Genomic DNA, 22,802 nt, shown 5'->3' on the forward strand with positions numbered 1-22,802 from the left:
GCCCAAATTGAAAGTCTTTGAAGCTTTCTGTATTGGGCTTCTTAGAGTAATTGTTTTAGAAAAAGAAAAAAGGATTAAAAAAAAAAAAAAAAGGGCCCTCCTCAGAGATCTAATGGGTTATTGAAATGCTAAGAGACAAAGCAACCAGGGCCATTAAGGAAAGGTCCACAGGGCAGAGAGATCAGCTTTTCTTTGGGATTTGCATATGCACCTCAGGGCCTGAGCTCTGCCCTTCCCCTTTCTATGTTCACCAGAACTCCAAAAATCCTCCGCTTTTATTTTGGAGTTTTTCGTGTTGTTTTTTTTTCTATGCCTGTCTCCTCTCTGCTGGGCTGGCTGCTCTCAGATTCTCTGGTGTCTGGTCTCAGTCTATCTATGGTTGGAGTTTGGATCAGTAGAATGAGTTTCCGATAAGGGCTGCCACTGCAGTTCTCCCTTCTCCTTCCCGGAGCTGACAGCCCCTCCTCCCACAGGACTGAGCCTGGCAGGGAGGGGCGCGGGTCCCCTGGCCGCAAAAACTTACAGATTTCGCTGATCTCAGCAGTTCCACGTTTTCATGAGTGTTGTATGAAGTATGCCCAAAGTCAGATTGCTCTGTGGTGTCCAGTCCACGCAGTTCCTGGCCTTCTACCTACTTTCCTGGAGGAGTAACTAAAACATACAGCTCACCAGTCCGTCATCCTGCCCCGCCCACCACAGTAGACATTTATAAGAGATTAGCCTGAATTTCAAATAAAAAATATCAATCAAATCTGTCAACTTTGCTTTGAAATTTAAAGAATTGTCTATAAGAAATCATACCTTAGAAAGCTGCATGTTTCTTCATACAGTTCTTGTATTCTCTGTGCAAGAATACAGTAAAAATTCTAAAAAGGAAAACCAAAGTAAAAAATAATTATTGCTCTCTCTTTTATTTTCTCTCTCTCCTCTCTTTTTATATTTAGAAAGACTAAAAAGAGAAAGAGGTGATAGATGATAGATAGATAGATAGATAGATACTACATATATATACATACATACTACATACATACACACATATAAATCAATCTTGTAAACTTCCTCTCTCTATTTTTTCCTGGTCAAGTGGAAAATACAAATGATTTTTAAAATAACATATACCTCCCCTGGAGTAAAGATATGTTAAAAAATAGCACACTATTTATTTTATGAAATAAATTTCAATGACAATAATATTTTAAAGTACTTTTATTTTCATTTTAAAACAAACTAAATGCAGGATAGTTTCAGGAAGCTTTACTTTTAAAATTATATAATTTTTATCTTACAAACTGCAGTGATATTATTAACTTCTCTTAAAACAAGCTATTCTATTTCATAGGTAGTATTTTTCAACAAGTTAAGTAAAGTGACATAAAATGGAACAGGAGTGCAAATGTATAAAATGAGTTTATAAAAAGGCAATAGTGGGCAATAAGCCCATGATAAGTTGCTCAACATCATTAGCCATCAAGGAAATGCAAATCAATTCTCAATGAGATACCATTTCATACCCATTAAGATGGATAGAATTTAAAAGACAGTTAATACCAAGTGCAGGTGAGGATGTGGAGATAGTAGACCTCTCATGCACTGCTGATGGGAATATAAAATGATGCATCTGCTTTGGAAAATTATGGAAAACCGTCTGGCAGTTCCTCAGACAATTAAACATCGAGTTATCATATGACCCAAACAATTCCACTCCTATTCATAGCAGCATTCTTCATAATAGCCCAAAAATGGAAACAACCAAAATGTTCATCAACTGATGAAAGGATAAATAGAATGTGGTATATCAATACAATGGAATATTATTAGGCAATGAAAATGAATGAAGTACTGATAGATGCTGCAACATGAATGAATCTTGAAAGCATTATGCTAAGAGAAAGAAAACAGTCACAAAAATCCATCTATTATATGATTTCATTTATACATGAATCATACAATCTATACAAACGTCTAGAACATGCAACTGTATAGAGACTGAAAGTAGGTTGAGGAGTGGTTGCCTGGAGTCTGGAGGAGTTTCTTGGGAGAGAAGCAAAGAAAATATTTTAAAGTGTATTGGGTGGTGATTGCAAAACTCTGAATATACTAAAAACCATGGGGTTATATACTTTAAACAGGTGAATTATTCATTATGTGGATTCCATCTTAATAAAGCTGCTATTTTTTTAAAAAGACAACTGTCAGTTTTACCATATCCCCTAACAATAATATTAAACCAAATTTCAGCACTAAAGATATGGAAAATATAAAAGTACAGGGCTGTGGTGAGGTTTAATGAGGTTCTCCAGAAGCAGAGATGCCTGATCATCTGAGCTGAGCTACAGCACAGCTGCATCCCTGAATGACGACAGAAATATTACATAAAGAGACTGCGGGGTCTTCTTAGGGCGAACCCTTGATGGATAAATGTTAACAAAGAACATGATTTAACAGGTAATAGTGTGCATGAGCTTCCTAGTTGATAAACTCAGCCAGGGCTTTGGGGGGAGTTCAGCCTCCAGCAGGGAGATCATTGCTGACCTAGCTGCCAAGCTGGCTCACTGCTTATGCCACAATCATGAATAAATTCCTCGCCTCTGGTCACTATGGCCACAGCATCTTCCCCTCGTAGACTGGCCAAAATGCAGAGAGGAGCAGTTTGTTGACCGAGTTCCTTGGTTCCCCCCTGGGTTGCTGCCATCCTGGAGCTCCGGGTGCTGTACTGCACTCCCTGGGGGCTGTAGTAAGAGGGGTCTGCAGTGATATAGTGGGCCCCAGTACCACTCACCTGGAGCCTTCAACCCTGGACAGGTGGTTAAGCCCACAGGTGCTACCGTCAGATAGACCTGGGCTCAAATCTGACTCTGTCACTCACCAGTTGACTTCCTTGGACAACTCTTTGCTCCATCATGGACTCATCCTTTTTTCTTTTTTCTTTTTTACAAATGCAATTTTATTGACATATATTCACATGCCATATAATCCATCCAAAGTATATAGTCAGTGGCTCACAGTATCTTCATATAGTTGTGCATTCATCATCACAATCAATTTTAGAACATTCTCTTTACTCAAATAAATACATACATTTTAAAAAGAACACCCCCAAATCCCATACCCCTTATCCCCCCCATTATATATATATATATATATATATATATATATATATATATATATATATATTTGTCTATATTTTATTACTTATCTGCCCAAACACTGGATAAAGGAAGTGTTAGTCACAAGATTTTCACAGTCATACGTCACATGATAAAAGCTATATAGTTACACAATCCTCATCAAGAATCAAGGCTACTGGATTACGGTTCAACAGGGTCAGGTATTTCCTTCTAGCTACTCTAATACACTAGAAACTTAAAGGACTATCTACAGAATGCATAAGGGTAACCTCCAGAATGACTTAACTCTATTTGAAATCTCTTAGCCACTGAAACTTTATAGTGTTTCATTTCTATGAACTCATCTTTAAAATGGCCATGAGAATAGTACCTACTGCTGAAGGTTGCTGAGAGGGTTAAATGAGATCAGGTAGTGTAGCATTTGTCACAATGTCTGACATTGTGTCAATCAGGAGTTCGATTATGATATGCTGCTCACCTGTGCAGAAGGCCACACTCCATTGGGCCTGGATCCACAGGGCCCTGCTGTAAGGCCCCCCTTTACTGCACTGGGAGAGTGGCTCCTGAACTCTCTCCCCACCCCACCAGAGTAAGGAAGTGGCAGGTTTTCTCCTCCCACCCACAGACTCTCTCCTTTCTTTCTTCTCTCAGGAGCAGAAAGTACAATGTCTGGAAGGCACCCTTCACACCAGTCTCTCACCCTTGAACATGGAGCTGAAGTGCTTCCTGGGCCAACCCCCCGACCCCAGACCTGAGCTTCATCTTTGGCATGCCCTCTTTGCAGACCCGGCTCCTCCAGGGTCACAGGATGCTCTGCAAGGTGCTTGTTATGCTCTAGACATGTTAACACCCATTGATCACCAAATATGTTGTAATGTGAATAAAGAAAAACTAAGTTAGCTTAAAATGTTTAGAAAATTATGCCTACTAAAATCAGAAGTTCATAAAATCCAAGCCATCTCAACCGCCAAATGCTCAAGGTCCATTAAAATTGTTTTTTTCCTCAAGGTGTTCTGCCTACTGTCCATTATTCCTATTGAACAAAATGTAGAGCAAATTAATTTGATACTCACCTTTGGCAGGTTTCAAAGTATCAAGGGAAATAAAAGTGTTTTATTGATTTGACGGTGACTCCAAAAGGCTTTCAGATCCATCCTCAAATCAATGAATGTTCTAAGGTTATAGATTATCAAAAATAAAATAAAACTAAAGTCTTAAAAAATGAAGAAAGGAAAGGAATAGCTGCCATGTCACCAAATTCCTCTGGAAAGCAAACTTAAGTGCTTAAGCTACCAGTAAATTCATTGCATAGTGTAATGTAGCTCAAATAGCATTAGAAAGGGAAGAAGCTTGCAGTGTTCAAGGAACAAAGAGAAGGCTCCATGCAGCTAGAACATCACAGGTGAAGAAGTAGCCAGCATGAAATGATAGTTGTGTAAATGTACAACTTCTCTAATAAAGAAAAAAATAATAAATTTTTAAAAAGAGGGAGTGCACAACTGAAGCAAAGATGGCAGATATCTCAAATAAGAGAAGACACTAGCAATTACCATTGTTTTCAGCAATGCAGAGGTCACTGGTGACCTTGACAGAGGCAATCTCACGGGAGTGGTGGGAACAGAAGGCCCACCGGAATGAGCTGAGGACAGAATGTGAGAGGAGGAAGTGGAGACAGTGATCAGGGACAATTCTTTCAAGATGCTTTGCTTTTAAGAGGAGCAGAGGAACAGGACAGTAGCTGGAGAGGGGATGTGAAGAGAAGGGAAGGTTTCCTTTGTCTGTCTGTTTAAGAAACGAAATTACTAGAGCATGTCTGAATGTTGAAGAGAATGATTCAGTAGACAGGAAGGGGCTGACAGTGCAGAGAAGAGTAAGTGGCAGAAGCTAACACTGCTATCAGTCTTACTATGTGCCTGGCCCTGCTGCAAGCATTTTACTTAAATTCACTCCTTTAATCTTCACAACAACTCTGTGAGGTACACAACATATCTCACATCCACATTTTACAGCTGGGGAAACTGAGGCACAGAGCAGCGACATTATTACCTAAGCTTGCACACCCAGGAGGTGGCAGAGCCAAAATTCATACTCACGCAGCCTGCCTCCGGGGCCCAAGAACATAGCCACTGAGGCAAACTACTGCAGGAGCACTGCCCTCAGGAAGGGAAAGGGGATGGGACTATAGCACAAGAGAAGAGATTGGCTTTCCATAGGCTCAGGGATAGCTTATCCACAGAAATGGGAGTGAAAGCAGGTGCTATGGTTACGGATGGAAGGAAGATGTTTGATTCAGTGATGGAACAATGAGGGGTTCCAGCCTTATTATTTCTCTTAATCACTATATAAGCCAAGATCATCAGATCAAAGCAGGTAGGGAGAAGGCCAGAGAGAAGAAAACTGAAATCGTCACTTTAGGGAGTGGGAAAGCTAATATATTAGGGTAATAAAGTAGAATTATGGTACATCAGAGAACGCCGATTTGAGATTTGTGGCCATGAATTTAAAGGAAAGACAGCTAACATGCTTCAGTGTTTTTTTCTCCCTGTTATTCAGCTGCTCAGCTGCAGGTTCAGAACTTATATAAGTGTGACAGAGAGAGAGAAGCAGGTGAGAGGTATGGATATTTGCAATGGCATCATTATAGTGACAGACCAAGGATACGTAAGCTGAATATGGAGGAACCAAGGAAAGGAGCAGAAAGAACAACCGTTAAAAATGAGAAGGGTCAGTGGATGAAAGGTCCAAAGAAATCTGCAGGACTGCTGGAATGGGAGGACTAGAGTAAGCAAGCTGGATGAATAGAAGATACTGGCTGAGAGAGGAATAGTCAGTCAAGATTTTGCAGGTTGTCCAGTTATTGGTGACAGAAATGTCAAAGCTAAGACAGTGGGAATGGTGGCTGAGGTGGAGATCACAGATCTAAGATCAAAGAGGACAAGACACTGGATTCAAATCTTCAAGAATGATGACAGGAATAGTGATGGGAAAAGACTGAAGCAGTACTGTGGTCCAGGAGGCCTCAGATAACAGCAACAAGGAGAGGTGGAGGGGTGGAAAAGTCTGAAGGCATGGAATTCCTAGGAGCGGGGTGTTCAAAGGAAGAAAGGGATATGGTCTGAAAGCAGCTTTGGGGTGCTAGGAGGACATTCACCCCACCTCCTGGGCCTATGATACTTGCACTGTGAGAATTAAAATAATAGCTATTAGTAATAACAGAACACCCATAGCAAACCACCTCCATTGGAGAGGGCTGCAGGGGAGGCGGTATCCCTAGGGAACACACAGATTTCAATCAGGTCAAGCAAATAGCAAGTGGTTGAGGATATGGGTGCAGGCAATAAGTTCCAAAGGGCATGTGGGAGAATCTGGGAGGTTGGGAAAGAGCAGGAAATTGGGACAGATGAGTGGAAGCCAAGAATGGTAGAAGAGAGTGCAGGCAAGGTGGAAGCCTGGAGGACTTGGCTTCCACTGGGGTGTGAGGTCTGATGGTGATAGTTCCAATAAGCTGTTGGGGAGGAGGGGTGTCCAGCTCAAGCTGAGCAGCCTGGAGCCACAGGCAACAGTCCTCTCCTGCTGACCTCAGCCATGTGGAGGCCTAACTAGGACGCCTGAGGGTGACAGCCTCTTTTACCTGTCAGCCCAGAACAGAGAAGAAGAATTAGAAAACGAATTCATCAGAGATCTGTTTATATCACACAACAAAGAATCAACATTTGCCTGCTTAAGTAGCAGTGATTAAAGATGTTATTAGAATGTATTGCTAATTCTTGCTATGAATTGAAAAATTGCAAATTCCAAGCATGCTTTTGAAATCAACTTATGCTTTCAATGACACTTGAACACTAATGATCTGAATGACTCCAGAATTAAAACACACAAATGATCTTCTTAGATGGAATAAGCATAAACAAGACCCATCTGTAGGGTTCTTTACTGTTGTGAATATTGATTGCAGTCTTCAGAACAGAACGTGTTCAGACGTGATTCTGCTGAAAAATGCAATGTGACATTGGTGGGCATTCAGTTGTTATTTGTGACAGATAATCTTGTGATATATTGCTCTGTTTCTAAACAATATTTCATAATCCAAATGTCCATCAATGGACAACTAGTTGATAAAATTGTAAAATAAACAATTTACCTGTTAAAAATAAGGCATATTTTTAGGTATCAACAATCTACTATTAAGGGGAAAAAAGGAAGATGTGATCACACAGGATGGTCATATGTATATATCTATATCTATATCTATATCTATATCCATATCTATATCTATAGAGAGAGAGAGGCAAGGAGAGAGAAGGAGACTGTACACGATAGATAATTTTTTTCCCAATGCTTACTTCTCAAGGGTAGAAATAATGAATGTTCCATTTTTAAGTTGCTGCTGTCTTTATGTCTTTTTTACAGGGTACAGTTGTAGCGGAGAGGAATGAGGGATAAATAAATAAGGTTCTATTTCTCAAGGCCAGCAGAGAATTTCAAAGGTCAGTCAAAAGGTTTTAACATTCCTTGGATAAATCCTGTTTGCCTTTTAAGCTTGTGTGAAAACTCATTATTTCACTGATTCATGTACGTACATAGCTTTTTACATTTCCTGTTTTTCAAGTAAAAATGCATTTGCAGCAGGGTTTCCTAACCTTGTCCTAACTGGATTGTGGTTTGCAGAATTGGTGACCTAATGACCCTTGTGGAAATCAGTCAGCACAAGTTGATAATCAAGGGGGTTCATTTTTTTTTTGTCTGAAGAAAGAGAAGTCTTTTTTTTTCCTGGGGGTGAGCAGAGGTTCCCAAAAGAGGGAAGGCAAGGAGATGAACGGGACGGGATGGAGCCATTTTGCAATCCAAGGCTCTGGCTTTGAATCATGACAGAGAAGGTTAAAACTGAAGGGCATGGAAGAGAAGTCCTCTGTGATGGTTAATTTCATGTGTCAACGTGGCTAGCTTATGGTGTCCAGCTGTCTGGTCAAGCAAACACTGGCCTGATTGTTACTATGAGGGTATTTTATAGATAGATTTGAATCTATAATCAGTTGATTGCATCTACAGCTGATTATATCTATAATCAACAACAGAGACTGCCCTCAGCAATGTGGAGAGTCTCTGCCAATCAGTTGGAAGTGTTCAAAGCCAGGACAGAAGACTTCAGAATCAGGAAGAAGAACTTCTGTCTCTACGTCATCCAGCCAGCTTCACCTGAGGAATTTAATTACACCTTTATCAGAGTTTCCAGCTTATGGCCTGCACTACACAATTAGTACTTGCCAGTCCCCACAGTCACATGAGCCAATTCCTACAATAGATCTCTTAATCTATATCCATATCCATATCTACCTCCTGTCGATTCTGTTGCTCTGGAGAACACTGAGTGATACAACCATCCACTACATAACAGACCAAAAGACCACATGTAGAATTGACACTGTGCCTAGAGGCATTCTCAAAGCAGCAGAAGGACCCTGGTGAGGTTGTAAGAGCAGAAGAACTTGAGTGAACAGGTTCCTGAACACTAGCAGATACCACCTTGGGGATGCCTGAAATAAGGAGGGAGATTTCAGGAAGGGGATGAAGTGGTGGCCAAGAGCTACCACGATTTGGTTATCAATGTTAATAAAATGGCATTTGTACTGTGATGGTTTGGAATGTATTATGTCCCCCAAAATGCCATGTTCTTTAATGCAATCATGTGGGGGCAGATGCATTAGTGTTGATTAGGGTGGAACCTTTTGATTGAGTGTTTCCATGGAGATGTGACTCAATCAACTGTGGGCAAGATCTTCGATTGGACAATTTCCATGGAGGTGTTACCCCACCCACTCAGGGTGGATCTTAATTAAATCACTGGAGCCATATAAAAGAGCTGAAGAAAGAGAAGTCTTTTTTTTTCTAGGGTTGAGCAGAGGTTCCCAAAAGAGTGAAGGCAAGGAGATGAATGGGACGGGATGGAGCCATTTTGTAATCTGAGGCTCTGGCTTTAAAGAAGGAACTCACAGCAGCTAAGAGTGACATGTTGGAGAGCAACTGAGAGTAAGAATTTGAAGAGCAGCTGCAGCCAACAGACATTTTGAAGACAGATATTGAAAGTAGACTTCTGCTACTCCAGAGTTTGCCTCGGAGAAACTGAGAGAATATCCCCAGATGCCAAGAGAAAAAACATCCTGGGAGAAAGCCATTCTGAAACACAACCTGGGAGTGAAGGAAGAAGACACCAGCCACGTGCCTTCCCAGACAACAGAAAAGTTCCATATGCCATTGGCCATTCTTCTGTGGTACCTATTGTTGACGCTTTAGCTTGGACACTTTTATGGCCTTAAGACAGTGACTTTATAACCAAATAAACCCCCTTTATAAAAGCCAATCCATTTCTGGTATTTTGCATAATGGCAGCATTAGCAAACCAGAACATGTACCTTAGGCCTGTGGGAGGTTACAAAGGACTCACATGTACACTATCAAACAAGGCATCAGGAGCTAGTCAGCCTAAGAGTAAGGGCCCATATCTCCTCTCCTGCTGGTGGGCTCTATTACATTTTCCATATTTCCACGTCTTTAGGCCTTTAGAAAACTATGGTTCACTGTGTCTGTAGGACTACATTTGAATTTAGGTCGTGTCTTCTTTAGCCTATTGTTGAAGACTGCCAAAATACTTGTTTTATCTTTTTAAAAACTCAAATTACTCTGTGCTAATATCATAAAAATTTCATGGAATCTTGAATTTACCTTTGAATCCTGATCTAAATTTTATTTGCCACATCTCTACTTGAGATTTGATGAGAACTATCTTCTTTGGGCATTTAATCAAGCATTGATCACATAAGGTTCATTTTTCAGAGAACTCAGAATCCTTGAAAATATTACTTGACTTGAAATTAAACCACTGCCATTCCTAAGTAAGAATAGTGGGGTTAAAAAAAAAAAATAAGGCAGCTCAATGACATTTTCCTCATACCTCCATTTCAGGTACTAGACTGTACTTTTAGCAAAAGTAAGTCTTTAATTTAAGAATGTGCCATAGGCTCCATTGGAAATGAAATAAATAATGGAAGCTGGAGCCTGGAAGATGGAAAGCTGGCTCACCTAGTGGAGCATCATTCATTAGATCCAGCTGCAAAAGCTAGAAGTTATAAAAAATGTATGCAGAATTTCTTTTTAAGCATTAACACACCACTACTTTAAATATCCATTCTGACTGAGAAATTCCTCTCTGCAGGTGCTTTTTAACCCCATAACCTCAGCAAGCTGCCAGGGCCTCAGGAAACTAAACAATTTGCTAACTTAAAAATTTATATAGTATCTATTCCTTTTCCAAGATATAAAATGTACTCTATAATATTTGCTCTTCTGAATCCCCAGAGACTTATTCTTCAAGGCCCCTTTGGCTTGTGTGATGCCGTCTGTTGTCCATTATTAATATAGTAGATAGTTTTTAAAAACACGTCACACCCAAAAGTCCTAAAATGAGAAGTGAAAATGCCACTAGCCAGCACATTAATTTCCCTAAAATAAGCATTATCAATAGTGATGACAAAGATGATATCAACGCACTGGATTCCTGGGGAGGAAATGTTAAACTCTACAGTTGGTATTTACCAATAGACAGTGGCAAATGGATGATAAGATCTAGGGGTATGAAGTCCATCAAAAGACAAAATTTAACTTCTTACAGCTGGGAAAGATAACATAAAATTATCAGGGCTATAATACAAAAATGTGACATTTAACTAGTGTATTATTTTCAAAATATAGAGGCTAGATATCTGGGTAAAGGGCCAGACTTGTAGCAGAAAAAGCTGGTGGATGCTTACCTCATCACAATTCAAGGACTCGCATGAAAAGGGCCTACTATCTCAAGATAATTGTAACTTAAAACTCAGATAGGCCCAGTCAAGAGTTCTCTCTTTGGGAAGAAGGAGGAAGCTAACATCCAGAACCAGGGAAACTAACCCAGCCACAGAGCAAAGAGGGATTCCGCAGAAGATGATAAACGGTGCAAAATGGGGGTTATTGATACTATTTTATTTTTACAAATCCTTGGAGTCTAGGTCGTAATTAAGAACCAGATTTTCTTCCTCTGAAAGCTTGAGTCTGAATTCCTAACTGAACTCAGTTCAAAGCACTTCCCTAAACTTTAGTCCATAGGCAAATATAGTAGAAATGGATTAAATGGATGAAGCAATGGAACAGACTAACCAAAGAAAAGTACTTGGGTTATTTGTGCATAATATTTCTGTTCTAAAGAAACACAGCAATTTTATGTACGCAGTGATAGGTAGATGCAAGGAGAACAATTTGATTAGGAAAATGTAGACAGAAGTGCATGAAAAGCCCCATTACTCTAAGAATTTGACCAATAATCATAATTATTATAGATGAGATCAGAGATAAGCAAAATTACTTTAAAGAGATAAAACAGCTAAGACTATGATCTGACTATAACTTAACCATGATGATATTAGCCTATCTGATGAGACAACATGTCACTCAGAACAGTAATCAGTCTAGAAACATAGGAAATGGGAACTTAGAACGTTGGCCATATATATCCAACACTGGCCAGGGAGAGACATGGAATATGGGAAATATGATCCATTTACTCTAGAGATGCTCTCTGCTAAAGGGCTTGGATTTATATCAGGTGTCTCCTTGGCCTAAATAAAATATCCCTCGAGAACAAATACATCCCATTGCTTCAATTGTCTCTTCACCGAGCAACCCTCTGACTGTTAATTCAGCCTCTCAGGCACCCTGATACTGGAAGGTTCAATAGATAATGAAAATGAATATTTTAGTGACTGGAAAGGGATTTCTCCATCGAAATTAATAAATCAGCATTTGAATTTATACATCATTTTCTTGTAAGTTAAAGTGAGCCTGTCCTCTCCTCCCAGGAGGCATTTTATGAGACTCGAGCAAGTAGAGACACACCTCATTTTATTGTACTTTGCTTTATTGTGCTTTTCAGGTATTGCATTTTTTACAAATTGAAGCTTTGTGGCAACCCTACATCCAGCAAGTCTAGTGGCACCATTTTCCAAACAACGTGCTAACTTTGTGTCTTTGTGTCACATTTTGGTAATTCTCACAATATTTCAAACTTTTTTGCTATTATTATATCTGTTATGGTGATCTGTGGTCCTTGATGTTACTACTGTAATTGTTTTGGGGAGCCACAAACAGTGCCCATAGAAGACGGCAAACTTGATAAATGTGTGTGTTCTGACTGCTCCACCGACTGGCCATTCCCCCATCTCCCTCCCTCTCCTCAAGCCTCCTATTCCCTGAGACCCAATAAAGCCAAATAATAACCCTACAATGGCCTCTAAATGTTCAAGTGAAAGGAAGAGTCACACGTCTCTCACTTTAAGTAAAAAACTAGAAATGATTACACTTTGTGAGGAAGGCAAGTCGGAAGCCAAGACAGGCTAAAAGCTAGGCCTCTTGTCCCAAGCAATTAGCCAAGTTGTGAATGAAAAGGAGAAGTTCTTGAAGGAAATTAAAAGTGCTACTCCAGTGAACACACAAATGATAAGAAAGTGAAACAGCCTTATTGCTGATAGGGAGAAAGTTTTAGTGGTCTGGTTAGAAGACGAACCCAGCCTTAATATTCCCTTCAGCCAAAGTCTAATCCAGAGCAAGCCCCTCTCTTCAATTCTGTGAGGGCTGAGAGAAGTGAGGAAACTGCAGAAGAAAAGTTTACAGCTAGCAGAAGTTGGCTCATGAGGTTTAAGGAAAGATGCTGTCTCCCTAGCATCAATGTGCAAATTGAAGCAGCAAGTGCTGATGTACAAGCTGCAGCAAGTTATCCAAAAGATCTAGCTAGGATAATTAATGAAAGAAGCTAAACTAAACAACAGATTTTCAATGTAGATGAAACAGATTTCTATTGGAAGAAGATGCTGTCTAGGAGTTTCATGGCTAGAGAGAAGTCAATGCCAGTTTTCAAAGCTTCAAAGATTAAGTAGACTCTCTGGTTAGGGGATAATGCAGTTGGTGACTTTAAGTTGAAGCCTATGCTCATTTACCATTCTGAAAATCCTAGGGACCTTAAGAATGATGCTAGCTCTTCTCTGCCTGTGCTACATAAATAGAACAACAAAGCCTGGATGACAGCACATCTTTTTACAACATGGTTTACTGAATATTTGAAGCCCACTGTTGAGACCTACTGCTCAAAAAAAAAAAAAAAAAAAAAAAAAAAAAAAAAAAAAAAAAGATTCCTTTCAAAATATGACTGCTCATTTGCTCATTGACAATGAACCTGGTCACTTAAGAGCTCTCTTGGAGGTGTATGAGATTAATGTTGTTTTCATGCCTGCCAACACAAAACTATTCTGCAGCCCATGGATGAAGGAGTAATTTTGACTTTCTAATCTTATTATTGAAGAAATACATTTTGTAAGGCTATAGCTGCCATAGATAGTGATTCCTCTGATGGATCTGGGAAAAGTAAATTGAAAACCTTCTAGAAAGTATTCACCATTCTAGATGCCATTAAGAAATTTGTGATCAACATTTACAGGAGTTTAGGAGAAGCTGATTCCAACCCTCATGGACAACTTTGAGGAGTTCAAGACTTCAGTGGAGGAAGTAACTGCAGATGTGGTGGAAATAGCAAGAGAAATAGAATTAGAATTGGAACTTGAAGATGTGACTGAATTGCTGCAATCTCATAATAAAACTTTAATAGATGAGGAGTTGTTTCTTGTGGATGAACAAAGAAAGTGATTTCTTGAGATGGAATCTACTCCTGGTGAAAATACTGTGAGCCTTGTTCAAATGACAACAAAAGATTTAGAATATTACATAAACTTAGTTGATAAAGTGGCAGCAGGATTTGAGAGGATTTCCAATTTTGAAATACATTCTACTTTGAGTAAAATGCCATTTAACAGCATCACATGCTACAGAGAACTCTTTCGTGAAAGGAAGAGTCAATCAATATGGCAAACTTCATTGTCGTCTCATTTTAAGAAATTGCCACAGCCACCCCAGCCTTCAGCAACCACCACTCTGATCAGTCAGCCATCAACATCGAGGCAAGACCTTCCACCAGCAAAAAGATAGTGACTCGTTCAGATGAAACAGTCTTTTATTGGAAGAAGATGCCATCCAGGACTTTTATAGCTAGAGAGAAGTCAATGCCTAGCTTCAAAGCTTCGAAGAATAGGTAGACTCTCTTGTTAGGGGCTAATGCAGCTGGTGACTTTAAGTTGAAGCCAACATTCATTTACCATTCTGAAAATCCTATGGACCTTAAGAATGATGCTATCTCTACTCTGCCTGTGCTATATATATATATATATTTTAGCAGTAAAATATTTTTAAATTATGTATTTTTTAGACATAATGCTATATGCACACGTAATAGACTAAAGTATAGGGTAAATGTGCACTGGGAAACCAAAAAACTTGTGACTTGCTTTATTGCAATATGCATTTTATTGCGGTAGTCTGGACTGAACCCTCAATATCTCCAAGGTATGCCTGTCTACCTCTGGAACCGCAAACTTAAAATCAGCCCCAGGCCACGGAAATTCACCACCCTATGAGGCGGCCTGGTGGCCAGTTGGCTAGTGTTCATTAAGTGGGTCTACCGTCTCATGTTACAAAAAAAGAAACATATAAGAATACATGACACATTCGGTATCCTCTGAATTTATCAGTAGGTGATTATGTGAAATAGAAATCAACTATATAAACAATCATCCAATATTAAATCCATTCTATCATAAACTCTGCAAGGACAGATGCCATATCTACCTTGTTTGTCACTGTATCCCTAGATCCTAATGCCATGCCTGACATATTTTAGAAATATTTGTTGGATAAATAAAAAATAGAAGAAAGGAAGGGAAGAAAGAAACAATTCCATTTCTTTCCAGAAGATTAAGCTGCTGGTGAGATGTGATGACGTGTCATATGACTATTAGCCAAGTGGTTTTCATCCTTTTGAGGAGCTATTCATTAAAATGTTGGGTAGGATAGGGAGAATTATGAAAATAGATCAGTCATGTAGCCTGAAGAAAAGAAACATTTCCAAGTCCATGGTCTTTATTTATTACATGACCCAGGTATATGTGGGCTACAGAGCAAAGTTTCAACAACAGAAAAAAATATATGAAGGAAAGAAAATAAAGGGAGAATAAAAATCCACCAAAAGGTAGACAGACAGCTACTTTTATGTTGTCCTTACATTATTCAAGGGAACAGAATGTGATAAACCACAGCTGGTAATTCAGGATGCTGATACCTTTGTCACAAAGACTTGGCTGGACTTCTGCACACACTGTGGACACTGCTGTGTCATCTTATGTCATGCTGTTTCAAGGTATTACAAATGATCTGGAATTGAAGCTATTCCTCTACTGTTAAAAGGTCAGAGTTTAAGGTCCAAGAAAAATCAATTAAAATCTAGTGAGGAGCTAGACTCTGAAAGCATAATGTGGATGGGGTGAAACCAGCAATCCACACACAGCAACCTCTTCTTCCCATTATGATGACCAGAATATTGAAATGTTCTGAGAATTAATCTTCCTTCACCACACTTGGTCAGACATGGTTGGAATGTCCCTCTCGCTCTGCAAGTAAATGAATCTAAGAACTCAAGTACTCACTAATATTAGCCATTTTGTCAGTTATCGAGGGCCTACTATGTACCAGACACAGAACACTTTACAATTGCCATTTCTTTAGAATGTAATTCACGGGGAGGCGGGGCAAGATGGCAGACTGGTGAGCTGTATGTTTTAGTTACTCCTCCAGGAAAGGAGGTAGAAAGCCAGGAACTGCGTGGACTGGACACCACAGAGCAATCTGACTTTGGGCATACTTCATACAACACTCATGAAAATGTGGAACTGCTGAGATCAGCGAAATCTGTAAGTTTTTGCAGCCAGGGGACCTGCGCCCCTCCCTGCCAGGATCAGTCCCGTGGGAGGAGGGGCTGTCAGGTCCGGGAAGGAGAAGGGAGAACTGCAGTGGCAGCCCTTATCGGAAACTCATTCTGCTGATCCAAACTCCAACCATAGATAGACTGAGACCAGACACCAGAGAATCTGAGAGCAGCCAGCCCAGCAGAGAGGAGACAGGCATAGAAAAAAAACAACACGAAAAACTCCAAAATAAAAGCGGAGGATTTTTGGAGTTCTGGTGAGCGTGGAAGGGGGAAGGGCAGAGCTCAGGCCCGAGCTCGGGCCCTGAGGCGCATATGCAAATCCCAAAGAAAAGCTGATCTCTCTGTCCTCTGGACCTTTCCTTAATGGCCCTGGTTGCTTTGTCTCTTAGCATTTCAATAACCCATTAGATCTCTGAGGAGGGCCTTTTTTTTTTTTTTTTTTTTTTTAATCCTTTTTTCTTTTTCTAAAACAATTACTCTAAGAAGCCCAATACAGAAAGCTTCAAAGACCTGCAATTTGGGCAGGTCAAGTCAAGAGCAGAACTAGGAGAGCTCTGAGACAAAACGCAATAATCCAGTGGCTGAGAAAATTCACTAAACACCACAACTTCCCAAGAAAAGAGGGTATCCACTCACAGCCATCATCCTGGTGGACAGAAAACACTCCTGCCCATCGCCAGCCCCATAGCCCAGAACTGCCCCAGACAACCCAGTGTGACGGAAGTGCTTCAAATAACAGGCACACACCACAAAACTGGGCGTGGACATTAGCCTTCCCTGCAACCTCAGCTGATTGTCCCAGAGTTGGGAAGGTAGAGCAGTGTGAATTAACAAAGCCCCATTCAGCCATCATTTCAGCAGACTGGGAGCCTCCCTACACAGCCCAGCAGCCCAGAACTGCCCTGGGGGGATGGCACTCACCTGTGACATAGCACAGTCATCCCTCAACAGAGGACCAGGGGGTGCACGGCCTGGAAGAGGGGCCCACTTGCAAGTCTCAGGAGCCATACGCCAATACCAAGGACTTGTGGGTCAGTGGCAGAGACAAACTGTGGCAGGACTGAACTGAAGGATTAGACTATTGCAGCAGCCTTAAAACTCTAGGATCACCAGGGAGATTTGATTGTTAGAGACACCCCCACCCCTGACTGCCCAGAAACACGCCCCATATACAGGGCAGGCAACACCAACTACACACATAAGCTTGGTACAACAATTGGACCCCACAAGACTCACTCCCCCACTCACCAAAAAGGCTAAGCAGGGGAGAACTGGCTTGTGGAGAACAGGTGGCTCGTGGACGCCACCTGCTGGTTAGTTAGAGAAAGTGTACTCCACGAAGCTGTAGATCTGATAAATTAGAGATAAGGACTTCAATTGGTCTACAAATCCTAAAAGAACCCTATCAAGTTCAGCAAATGCCACGAGGCCAAAAACAACAGAAAATTATAAAGCATATGAAAAAACCAGACGATATGGATAACCCAAGCCCAAGCACCCAAATCAAAAGATCAGAAGAGACACAGCACCTAAGCAGCTACTCAAAGAACTAAAGATGAACAATGAGACCATAGTACGGGAGACAAAGGAAATCAAGAAGACCCTAGAAGAGCATAAAGAAGACATTGCAAGACTAAATAAAAAAAATGGATGATCTTACGGAAATTAAAGAAACTGTTGACCAAATTAAAAAGATTCCGGACACTCATAGTACAAGACTAGAGGAAGTTGAACAACGAATCAGTGACCTCGAAGATGACAGAATGGAAAATGAAAGCATAAAAGAAAGAATGGGGAAAAAAATTGAAAAAATCGAAATGGACCTCAGGGAAATGATAGATAATATGAAACATCCAAATATAAGACTCACTGGTGTCCCAGAAGAGGAAGAAAAGGGTAAAGGTCTAGGAAGAGTATTCAAAGAAATTGTTGGGGAAAACTTCCCAAATCTTCTAAACAACATAAATACACAAATCATAAATGCTCAGCGAACCCCAAATAGAATAAATCCAAATAAACCCACTCCGAGACATATACTGATCACACTGTCAAACACAGAAGAGAAGGAGCAAGTTCTGAAAGCAGCAAGAGAAAAGCAATTCACCACATACAAAGGAAACAGCATAAGACTAAGTAGTGACTACTCAGCAGCCACCATGGAGGCAAGAAGGCAGTGGCACGATATATTTAAAATTCTGAGTGAGAAAAATTTCCAGCCAAGAATACTTTATCCAGCAAAGCTCTCCTTCAAATTTGAGGGAGAGCTTAAATTTTTCACAGACAAACAAATGCTGAGAGAATATGCTAACAAGAGACCTGCCCTACTGGAGATACTAAAGGGAGCCCTACAGACAGAGAAACAAAGAAAGGACAGAGAGACTTGGAGAAAGGTTCAGTACTAAAGAGATTCGGTAAGGGTACAATAAAGGATATGAATAGACAGTGGGGAAAAATATGACAAACATAAACCAAAGGATAAGATGGCTGATTCAAGAAATGCCTTCACAGTTATAACGTTGAATGTAAATGGATTAAACTCCCCAATTAAAAGATAAAGATTCGCAGAATGGATCAAAAAAAATGAACCATCAATATGTTGCATACAAGAGACTCATCTTAGACACAGGGACACAGAGAAACTGAAAGTGAAAGGATGGAAAAAAATATTTCATGCAAACTACAGCCAAAAGAAAGCAGGTGTAGCAATATTAATCTCAGATAAAATAGACTTCAAATGTAGGGATGTTTTGAGAGACAAAGAAGGCCACTACATACTAATAAAAGGGGCAATTCAGCAAGAAGAAATAACAATCGTAAATGTCTATGCACCCAACCAAGGTGCCACAAAATACATGAGAGAAACACTGGCAAAACTAAAGGAAGCAATGGATGTTTCCACAATAATTGTGGGAGACTTCAACACATCACTCTCTCCTATAGATAGATCAACCAGACAGAAGACCAATAAGGAAATTGAAAACCTAAACAATCTGATAAATGAATTAGATTTAACAGACATATACAGGACATTACATCCCAAATCACCAGGATACACATACTTTTCTAGTGCTCATGGAACTTTCTCCAGAATAGATCATATGCTGGGACATAAAACAAGCCTCAATAAATTTAAAAAGATTGAAATTATTCAAAGCACATTCTCTGACCACAATGGAATACAATTAGAAGTCAATAACCATCAGAGACTTAGAAAATTCACAAATACCTGGAGGTTAAACAACACACTCCTAAACAATCGGTGGGTTAACGAAGAAATAGCAAGAGAAATTGCTAAATATATAGAGACGAATGAAAATGAGAACACAACATACCAAACCCTATGGGATGCAGCAAAAGCAGTGCTAAGGGGGAAATTTATAGCACTAAACGCATATATTAAAAAGGAAGAAAGAGCCAAAATCAAAGAACTAATGGATCAACTGAAGAAGCTAGAAAATGAACAGCAAACCAATCCTAAACCAAGTAGAAGAAAAGAAATAACAAGGATTAAAGCAGAAATAAATGACATAGAGAACAAAAAAACAATAGAGAGGATAAATATCACCAAAAGTTGGTTCTTTGAGAAGATCAACAAGATTGACAAGCCTCTAGCTAGACTGACAAAATCAAAAAGACAGAAGACCCATATAAACAAAATAATGAATGAAAAAGGTGACATAACTGCAGATCCTGAAGAAATTTAAAAAATTATAATAGGATACTATGAACAACTGTATGGCAACAAACTGGATAATGTAGAGGAAATGGACAATTTCCTGGAAACATATGAACAACCTAGACTGACCAGAGAAGAAATAGAAGACATCAACCAACCCATCAGAAGCAAAGAGATCCAATCAGTCATCAAAAATCTTCCCACAAATAAATGCCCAGGGCCAGATGGCTTCACAGGGGAATTCTACCAAGCTTTCCAGAAAGAACTGACACCAATCTTACTCAAACTCTTTCAAAACATTGAAGAAAATGGAACACTACCTAACTCATTTTATGAAGCTAACATCAATCTAATACCAAAACCAGGCAAAGATGCTACAAAAAAGGAAAACTACCGGCCAATCTCCCTAATGAATATAGATGCAAAAATCCTCAACAAAATACTTGCAAATCGAATCCAAAGACACATTAAAAAAATCATACACCATGACCAAGTGGGGTTTATTCCAGGCATGCAAGGATGGTTCAACATAAGAAAATCAATCAATGTATTACAACACATTAACAAGTCAAAAGGGAAAAATCAATTGATCATCTCAATAGATGCTGAAAAAGCATTTGACAAAATCCAACATCCGTTTTTGATAAAAACACTTCAAAAGGTAGGAATTGAAGGCAACTTCCTCAACATGATAAAGAGCATATATGAAAAACCCACAGCCAGCATAGTACTCAATGGTGCGAGACTGAAAGCCTTCCCTCTAAGATCAGGAACAAGACAAGGATGCCCGCTGTCACCACTGTTATTCAACATTGTGCTGGAAGTACTAGCCAGGGCAATCCAGCAAGACAAAGAAATAAAAGGCATCCAAATTGGAAAAGAAGAAGTAAAACTGTCATTGTTTGCAGATGATATGATCTTATATCTAAAAAACCCTGAGAAATCGATGATACAGCTACTAGAGCTAATAAACTAATTTAGCAAAGTAGCAGGATACAAGGTTAATGCAATAAGTCAGTAATGTTTCTAAATGCTAGAAATGAACAAACTGAAGAGACACTCAAGAAAAAGATACCATTTTCAACACCAACTAAAGAAATCAAGTACCTAGGAATAAACTTAACCAAAGATGTAAAAGACCTATACGAAGAAAACTACATAACTCTACTAAAAGAAATAGAAGGGGACCTTAAAAGATGGAAAACTATTCCATGTTCATGGATAGGAAGGCTAAATGTCATTAAGATGTCAATTCTACCCAAACTCATCTACAGATTCAATGCAATCCCAACCAAAATTCCAACAACCTACTTTGCAGACTTGGAAAAGCTAGTTATCAAATTTATTTGGAAAGGGAAGATGCCTCGAATTGCTAAAGACACTCCAAAAAAGGAAAACGAAGTGGGAGGACTTACACTCCCTGACTTTGAAGCTTATTATAAAGCCACAGTTGCCAAAACAGCATGGTACTGGCACAAAGATAGACATATAGATCAATGGAATCGAATTGAGAATTCGGAGATAGACCCTCAGATCTATGGCCGACTGATCTTTGATAAGGCCCCCAAAGTCACTGAACTGAGTCATAATGGTCTTTTCAACAAATAGGGCTGGGAGAGTTGGATATCCATATCCAAAAGAATGAAAGAGGACCCCTACCTCACACCCTACACAAAAATTAACTCAAAATGGACCAAAGATCTCAATATAAAAGAAAGTACCATAAAACTCCTAGAAGATAATGTAGGAAAACATCTTCAAGACCTTGTATTAGGCGGCCACTTCCTAGACTTTACACCCAAAGCACAAGCAACAAAAGAGAAAATAGATAAATGGGAACTCCTCAAGCTTAGAAGTTTCTGCACCTCAAAGGAATTTCTCAAAAAGGTAAAGAGGCAGCCAACTCAATGGGAAAAAATTTTTGGAAACCATGTATCTGACAAAAGACTGATATCTTGCATATACAAAGAAATCCTACAACTCAATGACAATAGTACAGTCGGCCCAATTATAAAATGGGCAAAAGATATGAAAAGACAGTTCTCTGAAGAGGAAATACAAATGGCCAAGAAACACATGAAAAAATGTTCAGCTTCACTAGCTATTAGAGAGATGCAAATTAAGACCACAATGAGATACCATCTAACACCGGTTAGAATGGCTGCCATTAAACAAACAGGAAACTACAAATGCTGGAGGGGATGTGAAGAAATTGGAACTCTTACTCATTGTTGGTGGGACTGTATAATGGTTCAGCCACTCTGGAAGTCAGTCTGGCAGTTCCTTAGCAAACTAGATATAGAATTACCATTCGATTCAGCGATTGCACTTCTCGGTATATACCCGGAAGATCGGAAAGCAGTGACACAAACAGATATCTGCACGCCAATGTTCATAGCAGCATTATTCACAATTGCCAAGAGATGGAAACAACCCAAATGTCCTTCAACAGATGAGTGGATAAACAAAATGTGGTATATACACACGATGGAATACTACGCGGCAGTAAGAAGGAACGATCTCGTGAAACATATGACAACATGGATGAACCTTGAAGACATAATGCTGAGCGAAATAAGCCAGGCACAAAAGGAGAAATATTATATGCTACCACTAATGTGAACTTTGAAAAATGTAAAACAAATGGTTTATAATGTAGAATGTAGGGGAACTAGCAATAGAGAGCAATTAAGGAAGGGGGAACAATAATCCAAGAAGAACAGATAAGCTATTTAACGTTCTGGGGATGCCCAGGAATGACTATGGTCTGTTAATTTCTGATGGATACAGTAGGAGCAAGTTCACAGAAATGTTGCTATATTAGGTAACTTTCTTGGGGTAAAGTAGGAACATGTTGGAAGTTAAGCAGTTATCTTAGGTCAGTTGTCTTTTTCTTACTCCCTTGTTATGGTCTCTTTGAAATGTTCTTTTATTGTATGTTTGTTTTCTTTTTAACTTTTTTTTTCATACAGTTTATTTAAAAAAGAAGGGAAAGTTAAAAAAAAAAAAAAAAGAAAGAAAGAAAAACAAGGAAAAAAAAAAAAGATGTAGTGCCCCCTTGAGGAGCCTGTGGAGAGTGCAGGGGTATTCGCCTAACCCACCT

At 39.5% G+C, this 22,802-nt stretch overlaps 1 long non-coding RNA gene across 1 annotated transcript in view; it reads right to left on the minus strand.

The window, feature by feature from the left end:
• Positions 1 to 809: 809 nt before the first annotated feature.
• Positions 810 to 22,802, minus strand: part of LOC119528622 — a 68,193-nt gene continuing 46,200 nt past the window's right edge. The window contains exon 3 of the long non-coding RNA XR_005215759.1: positions 810 to 866. This is a non-coding gene — a long non-coding RNA (uncharacterized LOC119528622). The remainder of the gene's footprint in view (positions 867 to 22,802) is intronic.

The sequence above is a fragment of the Choloepus didactylus genome, chromosome 3, assembly GCF_015220235.1.
Source record: "Choloepus didactylus isolate mChoDid1 chromosome 3, mChoDid1.pri, whole genome shotgun sequence".
NCBI lineage: Eukaryota > Metazoa > Chordata > Mammalia > Pilosa > Megalonychidae > Choloepus > Choloepus didactylus.